Source organism: Schistocerca nitens, chromosome 10, assembly GCF_023898315.1.
Source record: "Schistocerca nitens isolate TAMUIC-IGC-003100 chromosome 10, iqSchNite1.1, whole genome shotgun sequence".
Lineage (NCBI taxonomy): Eukaryota > Metazoa > Arthropoda > Insecta > Orthoptera > Acrididae > Schistocerca > Schistocerca nitens.
Window position 1 is genome coordinate 46,869,638 of NC_064623.1, and position 19,967 is coordinate 46,889,604.

The 19,967-nt window shown below is 46.8% G+C and overlaps 1 protein-coding gene across 1 annotated transcript in view; it reads right to left on the minus strand.

Annotated features, from left to right (window-relative positions):
• LOC126210054 (RAC serine/threonine-protein kinase) overlaps positions 1-19,967 on the minus strand; it is a 708,536-nt gene that overhangs the window by 279,876 nt on the left and 408,693 nt on the right. The window lies entirely within an intron of this gene.

Sequence of the window (19,967 nt, forward strand, 5' to 3'; positions counted from 1 at the left end):
GCCACAGGTGGTTCTTCTGGACACTGATTTCTCAGGATCTATGCACCGAAAATGCGTGAAAATGTAATCACATGTCAGTTCTAGTACAATATAGTTGTCCAATGAATACCCCTTTATCATCTGAATTTCTTCCTTGTGTAGCAATTTTAATGGCCAGTAGTGTGTGTATTCGTCCTGCCGTACGGCATACGCACAATAACTAAAACCTCATTATTCGCTCCCCTTTCTGGAGTAATTTTGGTGGCCAGTATTGCACATGTAGAGTTCCTTGGCCCAGAAACGAATGTAAGTAAAAAAAAGAAAGAAAAAAAAAAGCGAAACCATTAGCAGCTTGAGACTCTTTCCACGCGCCGGCTAGCCTGTAGCGCGCTGGGTGGGTTTCTAATTAACGTTAGCCACACCGCCCGCTGACACCAGTTTTGCATTTTCAATCACACACGGCGACACGGCGCCCCCGGTCCCGGGATAGAACACAGTGCTGGCTCGATGCAATCTACATTCGCCGGCGTCGAAAGTATGGAGTTATCGCAGCCAGTGCGTGCGCGAGGCTTCGGCCGGCAGTTAATTGGAGTCGCCTTATGTGGACGAACCATTACACGCGCGAAGGCCAATTATGCAAATTCTCCCCACTTCCCGTCCGCTCACCTAGGGCTGCGAATTCACTTCGTATGCGTGTTTCTGACAGCAGCATGTCAGACGGGGGGGGGGGGGGGGTGGTGAGAGAACGAGGGAGAGGGAGCGGGAGAAAAGGGGGGATAGAGAGAAGGGGTGTGTGAAGCGAGACTGGAGTAGGTAGGTATGTAGAGAGAGAGAGAGAGAGAGAGAGAGAGAGAGAGAGAGGAGAGAGAGAGAGTGTTGAGGGGACGGACGGAAATGGATACGTTAACAGGGTCCATACCCCCGTGCGGTTCACTACTTCCAAGAAACATTTGATGTCTTTTAAACCTGCACCATATTGGATGGTGCGGTCAGACCACTCACTTGCTTACTTCCATGTTTCAGTACTACTTAGGTGTTGTGGTGTTGTGTTGTCTTCAGTCAGAAAACTGGTTTGATGCAGATGTCCATGCAACTCTATCCCGTGCGAGACTCTTCATCTCCGAATAACTACTGCAAACTAATCCTTCCGAATTAGTGTATTCATGTCTTGGCCTCCCTCTACAATTTCTAACGCCCCCCCCCCCCCACCTCCAATACTAAATTGCTGATCCCCTGATGTCTCAGAATGTGTCCTACCAACCGATCCATTCTTCCAGTCAGGTTGCACCACAAATTTCTTTTCTCCCCACTTCTATTCAGTACCTCCTCATTAGTTACGTGATCTACCGATCTAATTTTCAGCATTCTTCTGTAGCACCACGTCTTCCCTAAACTGTTGAATTGCTACACCAAGAAAAAATGCAGATGATAAACGGGTATTCATTGGACAAGGATAATGGAATGTAGTCGACTTAAGTCGGGTGATGCTGAGGGTATTAGATTAGGAAATGAGACACTTAAAGTAGTGACGGAGTTTTGCTATTTGGGGAGCAAAATAACTGATGATTGTCGAAGTAGAGAGGATATAAAATGCAGACTGACAATGACAAGGAAAGCGTTTCTGAAGAAGAAAAATTTGTTAACATCGAGTATAGATTTAAATGTCAGGAAGTCGTTTCTGAAAGTATTTGTATGAAGTGTAGCCGTGTATGGAAGTGAAACGTGGACGATAAATAGTTTAGACAAGAAGAGAATAGAAGCTTTAGAAATGTCGTGCTGGAGAAGAATGCTGAAGATTAGATGGGTAGATCACATAACTAATGAGGAAGTATTGAATAGAACTGGGGAGGAGCTTGTGGCACAACCTGACTTAGAAGAAGGGATCGGTTGGTAGGACATGTTCTGAGACATCGAGGGATCACCAATTTAGTATTGGAGGGCAGCGTGGAGGGTAAAAATCATAGAGGGGGATCAAGAGATGAATACACAAAGCAGATTCAGAAGGATGTAGGCTGCAGTAGGTACTGGGAGATGAAGAAGCTTGCACAGGATAGAGTAGCATGGAGAGCTGCATCAAACCAGTCTCAGGACTGAAGACCACAACAACAACAGATCCTGAGAAATCAGAACCCAGAACAACCACCTCTGGCCGTAATAACGGCCTTGATACGCCTCGGCATTGATTCAAACAGAGCTTGGATGGCGTGTACATGTACAGCTGCCCATGCAGCTTCAACACGAGACCACAGTTCATCAAGAGTAGTGACTGGCGTATTGTGACGAGCCAGTTGCTCGGCCACCATTGACCAGACATTTTCAGTTGGTGAGAGGTCTGGAGAATGTGCTGGCCAGGGCAGCAGTCGAACATTTTCTGTATCCAGAAAGGCCCATACAGGACCTGCAACATGCGGTCCTGCATTATCCTGCTGAAATGTAGGGTTTCGCAGGATCGAATGAAGGGTAGAGCCACGGGTCGTAACACATCTGAAATGCAACGTCCACTGTTCAAAGTGCCGTCAGTGCGAACAAGAGGTGACCGAGAAGTGTAACCAATGGCTCCCCAAACAATCACGCCGGGTGATACGCCAGTATGGCGATGACGAATACACGCTTCCAATGTGCGTTCAATGCGATGTCGCCAAACACGGATGCGACCATCACGATGTTGTAAACAGAACCTGGATTCTTCCGAAAAAATGACGTTTTGCCATTCGTGCACCCAGGTTCGTCGATGAGTACACCATCGCAGGCGCTCCTGTCTGTGATGCAGCGTCGAGGGTAACCGCAGCCATGGTCTCCGAGCTGATAGTCCAAGCTGCTGCAAACGTCGTCGAACTGTTCGTGCAGATGGTTGTTGTCTTGCAAACGTCCCCATCTGTTGACTCAGGGATCGAGACGTGGCTGCACGATCCGTTAGAGCCATGCGGATAAGGTGCCTGTCATCTCGACTGCTAGTGATACGAGGCCGTTGGGATCCAGCTCGCGTTCCGTATTACCCTCCTGAACCCACCGATTCCATATTCTGCTAACAGTCATTGGATCTCGACCAACGCGAGCAGCAATGTCGCGATACGATAAACCGCAATCGCGATAGGCTACAATCCGGAAACGTGAAGGTACATATTTTTCCCCCTTACCCGAGTCATCACAACAACGTTTCACCAAGCAACGCCGGTCAACTGCTGTTTGCGTATGAGAAATCGGTTGGAAACTTTCCTCATGTCATCACGTTGTAGATGTCGCCACTGGCGCCAACCTTGTGTGACTGCTCTGAAAAGTTAATCTTTTGCATATCACAGCATCTTCCTCCTGTCGGTTAAATTTCGCGTCTGTAGCACGTCATCTTCGTGGTCTAGCAATTTTAATGGCTAGTAGTGTAGTTCATTAAATCCATAAAACTGATGGGAAAGGTTTCTTGAAATCACAAACAGTTTCTACTAATCCACCACCACCACAACCACCACCACCTCCTCCTCCTCCTCCTTTTCCTCTTCCTCCTCCTGCTTCCTTGCCTTTTCCCGTTCCTCCTCAAGGTCGGCGATGTTATAAGTCAATTGGTAACATTAGTTACAGTTGGGACTGGGTGCCCTTTCTGATACCACCGCTTCCACGTGGGACGGAATCTGTGTACCCCGACTGTCTGCATCTAGTGATTCATGTTGACGTGTGGAGAGCGTTTTTCTAAACGTTTGCTTAGCGTGTATCTGATGCAGGACCTGATACCAGCCCAGTTTCATCTACTTGGAAGTGGAAAACCGCCTAAAAACAACAACCATGCGGGCCGACTCGCCAGCCGCCGGCCGTCGTTAACTCGCGAGGTAGATTCGATCCGGGGGCAGGGTCTCCTCCTCGAATCGCGAAACCGGGTGCCTTTATACTGGGCTGCTGTAAATGATCCATTCGTTTTCAGAGTTGTTTATTTTCCAAAGTATTATACATGCAAATACGACTGACGAATGAATACAGCCCTAACCTTATCCAGTTTACGTTCTGCCGATCAGTTGGCGTTACGAGTGCAGTAACTTGACAAGAAGGTGACAAGGTAAAGAGCTTTTGTGTGCTGGAATATGCGAAATGCATATCTATACAACAGTGCAATGAGCATTCAGAGCGAATTATGGAAAGGAAGCGCGATATAAACAGAGCACTGTGCGTTGGTATCAACGACACATGGACGTTGGTTGTCTCTACAAACAGAAAAGGAACGGTCGACGAACTTCCTCATCGCTGGGGTTGGACATAAACATAGAAACGGCAGAAACAGCACACATTATCACGCCCATTACGAGTAGGAAACCCGTAGCCATTCAAATCAGCTTCCAGACTTTTTTTCAGGGATCTTGCAACATTATTTCTAGCAAAATACTGGCAAGTTCAGATATTAATGGACGTGGACAACGATCACGCACCCTCCTCAATAAAATTGGTGGCTAGGGGGGAGGGGGGGGGACGACGCCACAATTCATTCTCGAGCTCACAAACCAGTCCTCGACGATGCGAAATATGTGAGTAGGGGCCCTGTCATCTTGGAACGGAGCATCACCATTGGGAAACAATCTTCGTACCACCGTATGAAGCTGATCAGCCAAAATGGTCGCATAATGCTTGGCAGCAATTTGACCTTGCTGAATAACCATGCGGCCCATGATAATACGTCATGGCCGCGGAAATCATTTAGGAAATCTCGTTACATTTCACACTTGGGACGTGAACTCGGCCAAAAGTTGGGAACAGTGCGAAACAAGACTCATTCGACCAAATGACGTGCTCCCATTGCTCCACGGCTCTGGTTTTTCGACTTCAGCACCATGTTTTCTTGTTGCGGACATTTGCGCCACTGATGAGTGTTCCTGGATCTCCTTCGTGTTGACTTTTTCAGCTGCCGTCCTCTTATTTTCCGTCACAGTCCTATTCAATGAACATTTGCCACAATCATCCACACAAACTTTCGTCACCGTTATGACTTAGCGGATAACGTCTTTCCGCTTTCTCCGTATGCAATGTAAATCTTGGATTTGGTGTCATTTGAAATACCAACAGCTTCGGCTCCTTTGGCTACGGAATCACCCACCATACGAGGAACAACAATTTGCCCAGGTCCGAATTCACTGAGTTCCGACATAACGCACTCAAAACTACACAGAACACTGTTCTGAGCACGACGTACACTTGCAACGTACTGAGGCCCTGTGTACACGTGAGGTTCGTGGTCAAACACAACAAATGGTTCAAATGGCTCTGAGCACGATGGGACTTAACATCTGAGGTCATCAGTCCCCTAGAACTCAGAACTACTTAAACCTAACTAACCTAAGGACATCACACACATCCATGCCCGGGGCAGGATTCGAACTTGTGACCGTTGGGGCAGCGCGGTTCCAGACTGAAGCGCCTAGAACCGCTCGGTCACCCCGGCCGGCCAAACAACACGTAAACTTGCCGGTTTTTTTTTCATTTTAGTTTACACGTCCAGTTCCATAGCACAAAATTGAGGAGCAAATTTCCAAGGTCATAGACCATGTCAGTACACGAAATTACAACTTAAAAAGTATTAACAAATAAAGTAAAATGTTTATGAAGCCAAAAAAAGACAAGCCATATAAGTTTACGTAAACGCACTCGACAATACAACACAGGAATCAGCTTAATTTTTCAAGAAACTCCTCGACAGAATAGAAGGAGTGACCCATGAGGGAACTCCTCAGTTTCGATTCGAAAGCGCTTGGATTACTGGTAAGATTTTTGAATTCTTGTGGCAGCTTATTGAAAACGGATGCAGCAGTACACTGCACACCCTTCTGCACAAGGCTTAATGACGTCCGATCCAAATGCAAGTTTTATTTCTGCTGAGTATTAACTGAGTGAAAGCTGCTAATTCTTGGAAACAAGCTTATATTATTGACAAGAAACAACAGTAAAGAATATATATATATATATATATATATATATATATATATATATATATATATATATATGACAATGTCAGGATACCCAGACTAATGAACAGGAGTCGACAAGAGGTTCGCGCACTTCCACCACTTACTGCCATAACCGCCCGCTTCCGAGAATGAGAAGAGTTACCCCAAAATATACTACTATATGTCATAAGCGAATGAAAATAAGCAAAGTAGACGTTTTGTGCCGAACTATCACTTACTTCAGATATAGTTCGAATACCAAAAATGCAGCATTAAGTCTGAACAAGATCTCGAACGTGGGCTTTCCATGAAGGTTTACTATCTATATGTACACCTAGAAATCTGAACTGCTCAGTTTCACTAATCATACGCACGTTCTGTGAAATTAAAACTTGTTGAACTGTTTGCCAGAAAATGTAAAAACTGATTCTTAGCTAATATCTGCGTTTAAGTTCATGCACGAATTTCTTAAGCTGATTCCATATTTTGGTCTACCTGTCCACTTCCTGTACAACACACCTACCCACATCCACACACAGTTAAGAGCTTTATTAGCCATCCGTCTACAGCTATAGATCAAATTCTGTTAAAAGAAAAAACGCGAAATCTCAAAGATTGACGACTTTTCACAGATTCTCGAATTTTTGCGCAAACTTCAATACGAAACACTTAAGTTTTCACAACGAAACTTTTTCTCGAAAATGACAGAAAATTCAAGGAGCTATCGTACGTAAGCTATTGTAGCGGCAAGACAGTCAACACCTTCTTTGCGCGATGGCAAAGGAAATACTATCGACGACAGCGCTGCCAAAGCAGAGTTACTAAACACAGCCTTGCGAAACACCTTCACCAAAGAAGAAGTAAATAATCCACCACTCGAATCAAGAACAGCTGCCAACATGAGTAACGTAGAAGTAGATATCCTCGGAGTAGAGAAGCAACTTAAATCACTTAATAAAAGCAAGTCTTCAGGTTCAGACTGTATACCAATTAGGTTCCTTTCAGAGTATACTGACGCAATAGCTCCATACTTAACTATCATACACAACCACTCGTTCGACGAAAGATCCGTACCCGAAGACTGGAAAGTTGCACTGGTGTGATAGTATTCAAGAAATGCAGTAGGAGTAATCCACTAAATTACAAGCCCATATATATGATAAACGTATATATGCAGCAGGAATTTGGAGCATATATTCTGTTCGAACATTACGAGTTACTTCGAAAAGAACGGTCTTAATGACACACAGTCAACATGGATTCAGAAAACATCGTTCTTGTGAAACACAACTATCTCTTTACTCGCATGAAGTGATGAGTCCTATTGATAAGGGATTTCAAATTGATTCCGTATTTTGAGATATCCAGAAGGCTTTTGACATTGTACATCACAAGTGGCTTGTAGTGGTTCAAATGGCTCTAAGCACTATAGGACTCAACATCTGTGCTCATCAGTCCCCTAGAACTTAGAACTGCTTAAACCTAACTAACCTACGGACATCACACACACCCATGCCCGAGGCAGGATTCGAATCTGCGACCGTAGCAGCAGCGCGGTTCCGGACTGAAGGGCTTGTAGTGAAATCGCGTGCTTATGGAATATCGTCTGTTATTTGACTGGATTCATGATTTCCTGTCAGACAGGTCACAGTTCGTAGTACCTGACGGAAAGTCATCGAATAAAACAGAAGTGATTGCTGCCGTTCCCAAGGCAGCGCTATCGACCCTCTGCTGTTCCATATCTACGAGGGATGCCCAGAAAATAATGCACGGCACGAAGGGTGGGGACATCAGAAGTCGGTTCGGCGGAGCTCCACGATTTGCAGCGGTCGTGGGAGTCCATCCACGGCTGTCACACCTGACCTAGCCCCCTCGGAATTCCACTTATTTGGGCCATTAAAGGATGCCATTCGTCGAAGGCATTTTGAGGACGATGAGGAGGTGATTCACACAGTGAAGCCCTGGCTCCGCCACCAGCACAAGGATTGGCACCGACAGGACATACGCGCCCTTGTTTCGTGCTGGAGGAAGGCCATAGAACGAGACGGAGATTACGTGGAAAAATAGGATGTGTAGGTAAAACACCATTCTTTCGTGTGTCTGATTCTCATTATGTCCAATAAAGAATTGTTGAATGAAATGCGGCTCATTACTTTCTGGGCAACCCTCGTATATAAACGATTTAGGAGATAATTTGAGCAGCCGTCTTAGGTTTTTTGCTAAGATGCCGTCGTTTATCGTCTAATAAAGCCATCAGAAGATCAACACCAATTGCAAAGCGATATCTGTATGGTGCGAAAATTGGCAATTGACCCTAAATAATGAAAAGTGTAAGGTCGCCCTCATGAGTGCTAAAAGGAACCCATTTAACTTCGGTTACACGATAAAGGCCATATATTCAACTGAATACCTAGGGTTTAAACTTACGAACAACTTTAATTGGAAAAAACACACATAAAATGTTGTGGGGAAGGCAAAGCAAAGACTGCGTTTTATTGGCAGAACACTTCGAAAATGTGACAGATCTACTAACAATAGTTCCTATTCTACGCTTGTCCGTCCTCTTCTGGAGTACAGTTGCGCGGTCCGGGATCGTTAATAGATAGGATTAACGGAGTACATCGAGAAAGTTCAACGAAGAGCAGCACGTTTTGTATTATCGCGAAATAGGGGCAAACAAAAGAATACATTTATAATGTATATATATCGCCCGTTTCGTTCGATGCTGAGGTGGTATTCGAATAAAGTTGGTGAGTCTTCGTTATTCTGTGCGAGGTTAGAAGAAATAAGAAGTTGCCTGAGGGCTGAATGGAATTTGGGTTGAGGGAGAGATGTGCTAAGGTAATCTGTGCCCTTGTGCAAAGCCGATGTGTCAAGGTGGCGTAGAGATTAGCGAATCTGCGTAGTGAGCAGTCCTTGGTAAAATCTTTCATTCGTCGCTTCACTCTGCATATAAACACTGAAGCGCCAAAGAAACTGGTATTGGCATGCGTATTCAAATACAGAGATGTGTAAACAGGCAGACTACGGATCTGCGGTCGGCAGCGCCTACATAAGACAACAAATGTATGGCGCAGTTGTTAGATCGGTAACTGCTGCTACAATGACAGCTTATCAAAATTTAAGTGCGTTTGAACATGGTGTTATAGTCGGCGCACGAGCAATGGGACACTACATCTCCGAGGTAACGATGAAATGGAGATTTTCCCGTACGACCATTTCACGACTGTACCGTGAATATCAGGAATCCGGAAAACACCAATTCTATGCGGCTGGAGAAAGAACCTGCAAGAAAGGGACCAACGACGACGGAACAGAATGGTGCAACCCTTCCGCAAACTGTTGAAGATTTCAGTGCTGGGTCATCACTACATGTCAGCGTGTGGACCATTCAACGAAACATCCTCGATATGGACTTTCGGAGCCGAAGGCTCACTCGTGTACCCTTGACTGCACGACACAAAGCTTTACGCCTCGCCTGGGCCGGTCAACAGTGACATTGGACTGTTATGACTGGAAACATATTGCCTGGTCGGACGAGTGTCGTTTCAAATTGCATCGAGTGGATGGACGTGTATGGATATGGAGACAGCCTCATGAATGCATGGGCCCTGCACGTCAGCAGGGGACTGTTCAAGCTGGTGGAGGCTCTGCAATGATGCGGGGCGTGTGCAGTTGGAGCGATATGGGACCTGTATAATGTCGTGCGACGACGGCCCCCCGTCGGGTAGACCGTTCGCCTGGTGCAAGTCTTTCGATTTGACGCCACTTCGGCGACTTGCGCGTCGATGGGGATGAAATGATGATGATAAGGACAACACAACACCCAGTCGCTGAGCGGAGAAAATCTACGAGCCAGCCGGGAATCGAACCCGGGCCCGTAGGATTGGCATTCTGTCGCGCTGACCACTCAGCTACCGGGGGCGGACATGGGACCTGTGATACGTCTAGATACAACTCTGACAGTTGATACGTACCCCTAAGCATCTTGTCTCATCAGCTGCATCCATTCACGTCCATTGTGCATTCCGACGGACTTGAGCAATTGCAGCAGATAATGCGACACCCCACCCCACACATCCAGAATTGCTACAGAGTGGCTCGAGGAACACTCGTATGAGTTTAAACACTTCCGGTGGCCACCAAACTACACAGACATGAAAATTATTGAAGATATTTGGGATGCCTTGAATTGTGCTGTTCAGAAGACATCTTCACTCCCTCATACTCTTACGGATTTAAGGCCAACCTTGCAGGACTGATGGTGTCATTTCCCTCCAGCACTACTTGAGACATTTGGCGAGTCCATGCCACCTCGCGTTGTGGGGCTTCTGCGTGCTCGCAGGGACCTTACACGATATCAAGCAGGTGTACCGGTTTCTTTGGCTCTTCAGTGTACATCAAAGATGTGTGGGGGATTGAAAAGGTCTCTGGAAGCATTTAATTTCATTGGAAAAAGAATTCAGTTAATCAGAACCAACGTTTCATTCACACACAGAGGCGGAGGCCTTAGACGGCGTTCATGCGAATCGCTAGCCGAGTGAAAGCCCGGGAGGGAAACAGGTAGGCGCAGTGCGATCCTGCGCCCAGTTTTTGCTGCAGCCAACTGCAGGCGCGCCGCGAGGCCACGCACCATCCACGCTATCAAGGGCAGACCTCTGCAGAAGCCCTGCGCGCTGGAAACTCATCTCCCACAGCCCGCGCACTCGTGACCCGAAGAACGACACTGCCCGACAAAAAAAGTGAGGCGCTTAGAAGATACGGTCAGATGCCAGTGCAACTTCGAACCAGTCACCCCCGTCAGCGGGTATGTAAACGAAGGAGTGATGCCTCGTGTAAGGAGGAGAAATGCGTACTTTCACGCTTCCGACTCTGATAAAGGTCGGTTGGTAGACTATCGCGATTCCTCTTTATCGTATCGCGACACTGCTGCTCTCATTGGTCGAGATCCAATGACTGTTAGCAGAATATGGAATCGGTGGGCTCAAGAGGGTAATACGGCATGCTATGCTGGATCCCAACGGCCTCGTATCACTAGCAGTCCAGATGACAGGCACCTTATCTGCATGGCTGTAACGGATCGTCCAGCCACATCTCGATCCCTGAGTCAACAGATGGGGATGCTGGCAAGACAATAACCATCTGCACGAACAATTCGACGACGTTTGCAGCAGCATGGACTATCAGCTCGGAGACCATGGCTGCGGTTACCCTTGATGATGCATCACTCGACCACGAACCTGGGTGCACGAATGGCAAAACGTCATTTTTTCGAATGAATCCAGGTTCTTTTTACAGCATCATGACGGTCACACCCGTGAACGCACATTGGAAGCGTGTATTCGTCATCGCCATACTGGCGTGTCACCTGGCGTGATGGTACGGGGTGCCATTGGTTCCACGTCTCTGTCACCTCTTGTTCGCATTGACGGCACTTTGAACAGTGAACGTTACATTTCAGATGTATTATGAACCGTGACTCTACCCTTCATTCGATCCCTACGAAACCCTACATTTCAGCAGGATAATTCACGACCGCATGTTGCAGGTCCTGTACGGGCCTTTCTGGATACAGAAAATGTTCGACTGCTGCCCTGGCCAGCACATTCTCCAGATCTGTCACCAACTGAAAACGTCTGGTCAATGGTGGCCGAGCAACTGGCTCGTCACAATACGCCAGTCCCTACTCTTGATGAACTGTGGTATCGTGTTGAAGCTGCATGGGCAGCTGTACCTGTACACGCCATCCAAGCTCTGTTTGACTCAATGCCCAGTCGTATCAAGGCCGTTATTACGGCTAGAGGTGGTTGTTATGGATACTGATTTCTCAGGATCTATGCACCCAAACTGCGTGAAAATGTAACCACATGTCAGTTCTAGTATAATATATTTGTCCAAAGAATACCCGTTCATCATCTGCATTTCTTCTAGGTGTAGCCGGCCGGAGTGGCCGTGCGGTTCTAGGCGCTACAGTCTGGAGCCGAGTGACCGCTACGGTCGCAAGTTCGAATCCTGCCTCGGGCATGGATGTGTGTGATGTCGTTAAGTTAGTTAGGTTTAATTAGTTGTAAGTTCTAGGCGCCTGATGACCTCAGAAGTTGAGTCGCATAGTGCTGAGAGCCATTTGAACCATTTTGATCTTCTAGGTGTAGCAATTTTAATGGCCAGTAGTGTATAATGGGCCACGTAAGCAACGGAATATTTCTTTCTTTCTTTCACTGGTGCCTTGGCACGCGCTGACGCAGGGTCGGCATTGTTAGGAACGGATTTGGCAAGGTTAGTGGAAAGGGGTGGCTGGATGCCCTTCCTGCCGCCACCCCGAAACCCCCGGGGCGGAATTAGTGTACCCCTGCTGTCTGCATCGAGTGTTATTCATGGAATAGTGCGAGTGTGTGCAGATGTCTGCGAGTCGTGTAACTGAGGCGGAACGTGGGGACCAGCCCGGTATTCACCTAGCGGGACGTGGAAAACCGCCTAAAAACCACATCCAGGCTGGCCGGCACACCGATTGACGACGGTAATCCGCTGGGCAGATTAGGCCCGGAGCCAGCGTGCCTACTCGAGTCCAGGAAGCAGCATATTAGCGCTCTCGGCAAACCTGGCGGTTTTTTCTCTACATGACTATCCTCCTTTATTTGAGAAAAAACAGTATTTACAGTAAAATTGACTTGGTCAATATTTAAGTCAGGTTTTATTCGAAAATTTCTGATTTTAACGTCGAAGTTATATAAAACATCTTTCTGTTATTCATAAACAACTCCCGCATTTATCAATAACAACAGGGAAGTCTTTCCTTTCATCATGACGAAGAATGTTCTATTGAGTACAAAATAACAATAATTACAACTATATTTTATTTGGCTGTGCACATAAATTGTACTTGCGTCAAAAGTAATTGCTTTGGTTACATAAATGTGCAAGAGTTATGCGATAAAATAATCTTTATTGCTTACAAAACGTAATTTATACTTCCTAACGATACAAAATACACAACAAACTAACATTGCGTGATGCGCGATTTAAATAACATGCAAAACAACCAAACCAACAAAAAAAAAATAGAGACGTCTTCAGCTCCGAATTTCTCTCTTACAGATTTGTTTATGTTTCTTTCCCCACCAATGCTACGAATATTATCGGTAATTCTACCATTTACTAAGCCATTTTTGTATTTATCAAAACAACTGAACCATAGTTTCGGCAGAGTGCAACCTTACACATACTCGTCAGAGACGGCATTATCAGCACCTGTCGTAGTCTGAAATGGCTCTCACTGTGGGGTCTCGGTTTGACTGGCTAGTCGGGCAATATCCTGATTTGTGAGGCATTCGAAATGTGACAGTCGTGCCGGCCGTTGTGGGCATGCGGTTCTAGACGCTTCAGTCTGGAACCGTGTGGCCGGTACGGTCGCAGGTTCGAATCCTGCCTCGGGCATGGAAGTGTGTGATGTCCTTAGGTTAGTTAGGTTTAAGTAATTCTAAGTTCTAGGGGACTGATGACCTCAGATGTTAAGTCCCATAGTGCTCAGAGCCATTTGAACCATTTGTGACAGTCGTCCGACGTTGGTTGTTAGTTGGTTGATTTGGGAGAGGTGATCTAACAGCGAGATCATCATTGGGAAGGAAAGTTGGCTGTGCCCTTTAAAAGGAACCGTACCAGCATCTGCCTGAAGAAGTTTAGGGAAATCACGGAAAAGTTAAATCACAATTGGCCGGACACAGGTTTGAACCGGTGTCTCCAGAATACGAGTCCATTGTGCTGACCACTGCAATAACTAGCTCAGTTGCTAATATTAGACAGAATACAATTTACACGAATTCTTTGCAGACGACAAACTGCTGAGTGGCTTGTACATTAGAATCAACAGGTAACTGTGATGGCCCGGAGGCTCAGCACGAGCATTTCGGGGACTGCACGACTTGTCGGGTGTTTGAGGAGTGCTGTGTCTTCAACACATGGCGAAACACAGCTGAAACCACATCCTGACGTGGGTTGGGCTGCCACCTCTCATTACAGATGTCGTACGCTGTAGACTCGGCAGTGTTAAAACAGGACAGGCAGCGAACTATGGCGGACCTAACATCAGACTTTAATGCTGGGCAGAGTACAAGTGTATCTGAAACACGCAAAGCACCAAACTCTTCTAACGATGGGCCTCTGCTGACGACCCATGCACGTACCAATGTTAACAAAATGGTTCAAATGGCTCTGAGCACTATGGGACTTAACATCTATGGTCATCAGTCCCCTAGAACTTAAACCTAACTAACCTGAGGACAGCACACAACACCCAGTCATCACGAGGCAGAGAAAATCCCTGACCCCGCCGGGAATCGAACCCGGGAACCCGGGCGTGGGAAGCGAGAACGCTACCGCACGACCACGAGCTGCGGACCAATGTTAACACCATAACATCGGCAACTATGACTGAGATGGGCACGTGACCATCGGCTGGACGTTGGTGTAGTGGCAGAGCATTGCACAGTATGATGAATGCCGATACCTTCTTCATCATACCAATGGAAGGGCGTGAATCTGTCGTCTTCCATGAGAACAGCTCCTTGACACCTGTACTGCGGTGGCCGAGCGGTTCTACGCGCTACAGTCTGGAACCGCGCGACCGCTTAGGTCGCAGGTTCGAATCCTGCCTCGGGCATGGATGTGTGTGATGTCCTTAGGTTAGTTAGGTTTAATTAGTTCTAAGTTCTAGGGGACTGATTACCTTAGAAGTTAAGTCCCATAGTGCTCAGAGCCAGAGCCTGTACAGCGGGACGGAGACAAGCTGGCAACAGCTCCACTATGCTCTGGGGAGCATTCACGTGGGCATCCATGTGTCCAGTGGAGTTCGTGCAAAGCACCTTGACGGCCAAGGAGTACCTTACACTTGTTGCAGACCACGTTTATGACGATCTTGTTTCCCAATGGCAGTGGCATTTTTCAACATGATAACGTGCGATGTCACAACGCTAGGTGTGTGATGGTGTGGTTCGAGGAACACAGTGGCGAGTTAAAATTGACTGGCTGGCACCCCAGGTTGCCAAGTCTGAACCAGATCGAATAGGAGGAGGAGATGAGTGTTTAGTGTCCCATCGACTCGACAGTGGCGTCATTAGGGACGGAACACAAGCTCGGATTAGGGAAGGAAGGGGAAGGAGATCGGCCCTGCCCTTTCAAAGGAACCATACCTAAAGCGATTTAGGGAAATTACAGGAAACTTAAATCAGAATGGCCGGACGTGGGTTTGAAGCGTATTCCTTCCGAATGCGAGTCCAGTGTGCGAACTACTGTGCCACCTTACTCGGTGTCCGACATTGGACGGAACGCGAACGAGAGGGCAGGGACATTTGTCGTCACGGTTCCGATCGACCATACCACCACAAGGATGGAACGCCGTATTACACACCGGTCACATCGTAACTCCTTCACATTTGCGCCTGCGACCAGGGAGCAAGTAATGCATGTCGGCAATATTCTGTGTCATTTCGCACCATTGGTCGGAGACTGGAAGCAGCCGGACTAGGTTGGTTGTTTTGGGGAAGGAGACCAGACAGCGAGGTCATCAGTCTCATCGGATTAGGGAAGGACGGGGAAGGAAGTCGGCCGTGCCCTTTGAAAGGAACCATCCCGGCATTTGCCTGGAGCGATTTAGGGAAATCACGGAAAACCTAAATCAGGATGGCCGGACGCGGGATTGAACCGTCGTCCTCCCGAATGCGAGTCCAGTGTCTAACCACTGCGCCACCTCGCTCGGTCAGCCGGACTAGGGAATTACCGTCCCATGTCTAGGTTCCCATCAACACACAACACAAACGGCTGCATTTGGAGAGGTGGCGTTAAGCATTGACTGCTGACGAATGCTGTTGCATTGTGTTAGCGACGACTTTCGGTTCTGTGCTATATCGGATGACCATAGCTTGTGAATATGTTGGCGAACTAGGGAGACGTGTCGTCCTTACCATGTTTGGGAGAACCACAGTGGTGTTGCTCCTGGAATCGTGGTGTGGAGAGCCATTGGGTGTGACTTCAGGTTACGGCTCTTAGTGAGTGAGGGAATGCTAACAGCATAGCGGTACTTCATGGACATCCTGTGTCTTGAAACTTCCTGGCAGATTAAAACTGTATGCCGGACCAAGACTCGAACTCGGTACCTTTGCCTTTCGCAGGCAAGTGCTCTACCAACTGAGATACCCAAGCACGATTCACGCCCCGTCCTCACAGCTTTACTTCTGCCAGTACCTCGTTTCCTACATGTGTCTTCATGTTATTACCTCTCATGCAATAATACCGTTGCGCTATTTTTCAACAGGACAACGTTCGTACAAATACGGCAGGTGTCTCCATAAACTGTTTGCGCGATACTGAGGTACTCCCGCAGTAACGTGCCACACTCTTCGGTACATTAAAACGGTACCACCTGCGCATACACATAACTGCATTGTTCACGTAAACACGCGTCACCAGCCATGTGGACTTCCTCTTGCTGAGCTGAAGTCTGTTACACTAGTGCAAGGTCGTTTTCGGCGTAATCATGGACTGCGAACAACTGACAACGTTCCTTCTTACGTAAGAATCAAGAAATTTGACAAGCAGACTTCGGAGAACTCGGAGTTTGCTTTCGATGGCGGGCCACCACGCCATGCACGCAGCTCCAGAGGCTACTGGTGAATTAATCCATACGTTCTTGCAGCAGAGCCTCGTAAGCCAATCACACACACAAGTAGGCAGTTACAGTTACCTCGTTCGACAGTACACGAAAAAAGGGTGCATTTACGTGCGTACATACTGCGGCTTTGTCACAAAATCGAGCTTTAGGACAGGCTGCGGAGGAAGGCATTCGTGAAGACAGTTCTGGCAAAAATGGATGAAAACGAGGCATTCCTGAATTTGGTCTGTTTCTCGGTCGAGAGGCTACATTCAACATCTCTGAACGGTAAACAAACAGAACTGCTTCATATGTGGAACTGAACCCCCACATAGCGATAGAGTGCGAACATAACTCTAAAAAATTTGGTGTGGATTGTTGAAGGATAGGGTTATATGCAGTGCCAAAACCACTTCATAATATGATCTTTCAATAAGACGGAGCACCATGCCATTTGGCGAACAATGTGAGGGATTTCTTCCATCATGACTTCCCATATCGCTGGACCGGGAGAGTTAGTCTATCGATTGCGTGGCACCGTAGAAGCTCAAAAATTACGCCACTCAACTTTTTTCTGTGGCGTTTTAACAACCATCAAGTGTATCTCACATCAGTTCGTGATGTAACAGTTACGCGCCATCGCATTCGTGCAACTACCGCAAATGTTACGCCTGAAACGCTGGAAAACACCTGAGAGACGTGGAATACTGTGTGTCGCGCCATTAATGGGGCGCATATCGAGATTTATTAGGTGTGTAGACAACATTTTGAGTTGCCACACTTTTAGAAACATACTGTCAATAAATATCTCAGTTATTTCTCAAGTTATTACATATTATATTACTACATATGTTCAACCCAGACACAGTGTACAACATAAATCTCCTTCACTTTGCCAGCATTTCCAATAGTCCTTCATAATACTTTACATTACAGTTTAAGTAATGAACACTGATAAAATTAACAAAGGTATATACACATCTAATAAATTACATCAAAATTATGGGTATAATTAATTTGTAATTATGAAGCACTGTGTAGTAGTGTTACACTGTGGCCAATACAATCGTGAGAACTGCCCCTGATAGAACATGGGTGGAACCAGCCCAGTCGTCCAAACTGCCCCAGTGCCACGACTAGTTACAACAGGTGTCAGCCAGCTTGCATGTCCGAAACGTCTTTTTTCATGTCCCGAAAATGTTCTCCCATACAACAGTTTCACACGTAAACAGTTTTAAAAAAATTGCCATGACCAGGTTCACAAACCAGGATCCTTGCGGTGGTGATACAACGCTCTTCTAACTCACCCACGGATGCCACTTCTATTGTGCCCTCATAGACAAGCTTTTACGGAGCTCTGATAGTTGTGTTGTTACTTTTAATTAACGGTTAGGGCCGTTTTGCTGAACGATAGCACATACGAGGTGCATTCAAGTTATAAGGCCTCCGATTTTTTTTCTCCGGACTGGAAAGAGATAGAAACATGCGCATTGTTTTAAAATGAGGCCGCGTTCATTGTCAATACGTCCCAGAGATGGCAGCACCGTACGGCAGAAGGAATTTTACCGCCAGCGGCGAGAATGAGAACTGTTTTAAATACTTAAAATGGCGACGTTTTCCTTACTTGAACAGCGTGCAATCATTCGTTTTCTGAATTTGCGTGGTGTGAAACCAATTGAAATTCATCGACAGTTGAAGGAGACATGTGGTGATGGAGTTATGGATGTGTCGAAAGTGCGTTCGTGGGTGCGACAGTTTAACGAAGGCAGAACATCGTGTGACAACAAACCGAAACAACCTCGGGCTCGCACAAGCCGGTCTGACGACATGATCGAGAAAGTGGAGAGAATTGTTTTGGGGGATCGCCAAATGACTGTTGAACAGATCGCCTCCAGAGTTGGCATTTCTGTGGGTTCTGTGCACACAATCCTGCATGCCGACCTGAAAATGCGAAAAGTGCCATCCAGGTGGGTGCACACAATCCTGCATGCCGACCTGAAAATGCGAAAAGTGTCATCCAGGTGGGTGCCACGAATGCTGACGGACGACCACACGGCTGCCCGTGTGGCATGTTGCCAAGCAATGTTGACGAGCAACGACAGCATGAATGGGACTTTCTTTTCGTCGGTTGTGACAATGGATGAGACGTGGATGCCATTTTTCAATCCAAAAACAAAGCGTCATCAGCTCAATGGAAGCACACAGATTCATCACCACCAAAAAAATTTCGGGTAACCGCCAGTGCTGAAAAAATGATGGTGTCCATGTTCTGGGACAGCGAGGGCGTAATCCTTACCCATTGCGTTCCGAAGGGCACTACGGTAACAGGTGCATCCTACGAAAATGTTTTGAAGAACAAATTCCTTTCTGCACTGCAACAAAAACGTCCGGGAAGGGCTGCGCGTGTGCTGTTTCACCAAGACAACGCACCCGCACATCGAGCTGACGTTACGCAACAGTTTCTTCGTGATAACAACTTTGAAGTGATTCCTCATGCTCCCTACGCACCTGACATGGCTCCTAGTGACTTTTGGCTTTTTCCAACAATGAAAGACACTCTCCGTGGCCGCACATTCACGAGCCGTGCTGCTATTGCCTCAGCGATTTTCCAGTGGTCAAAACAGACTCCTAAAGAAGCCTTCGCCGCTGCCATGAAATCATGGCGTCAGCGTTGTGAAAAATGTGAACGTCTGCAGGGCGATTACGTCGAGAAGTAACGCCAGTTTCATCGATTTCGGGTGAGTAGTTAATTAGAAAAAAATCGGAGGCCTTAGAACTTGAATGCACCTCGTAGTACGAACTAAATCGGAGTTTTGGTTGATACTGTATCGACATACAGCGTTCGTCACAGATTTGAGTGTCTGGCATCTGGAGGTTTGGGTGTCAGTCTAACTGCGTACTTCCCCCACCACCACATCACGACAACAGAACGGAAGGAAGGGGAAGAGGGGTAAATGACAAACGCGCCGCATTCAGCTGGCAATGCATGCATAGGACTTTTGTTTCATATTTCTCAACAACATAGATCACGTTGTTGTTGTGGTCTTCAGTCCTGAGACTGGTTTGATGCAGCTCTCCATGCTACTCTAGCCTGTACAAGCTTCCTCATCTCCCAGTACTTACTGTAACCTACATCCTACTGAATCTGCTTAGTGTATTCATCTCTTGGTCTTCCTCTACGATTTTCACCCTCCACGCTGCTCTCCAATACTAAATTGGTGATCCCTCGATGCCTCAGAACATGTCCTACCAACCGATCCCTTCTTCTAGTCAAGTTGTGGCACAAGCTCCTCCCAAATTCTATTCAATACCTCCTCATTGGGTATGTGATCTACCCATCTAATCTTCAGCATTCTTCTGTGGCACCACATTTCGAAAGCTTCTATTCTCTTCTCGTCCAAACTATTTATCGTCCATGTTTCACTTGC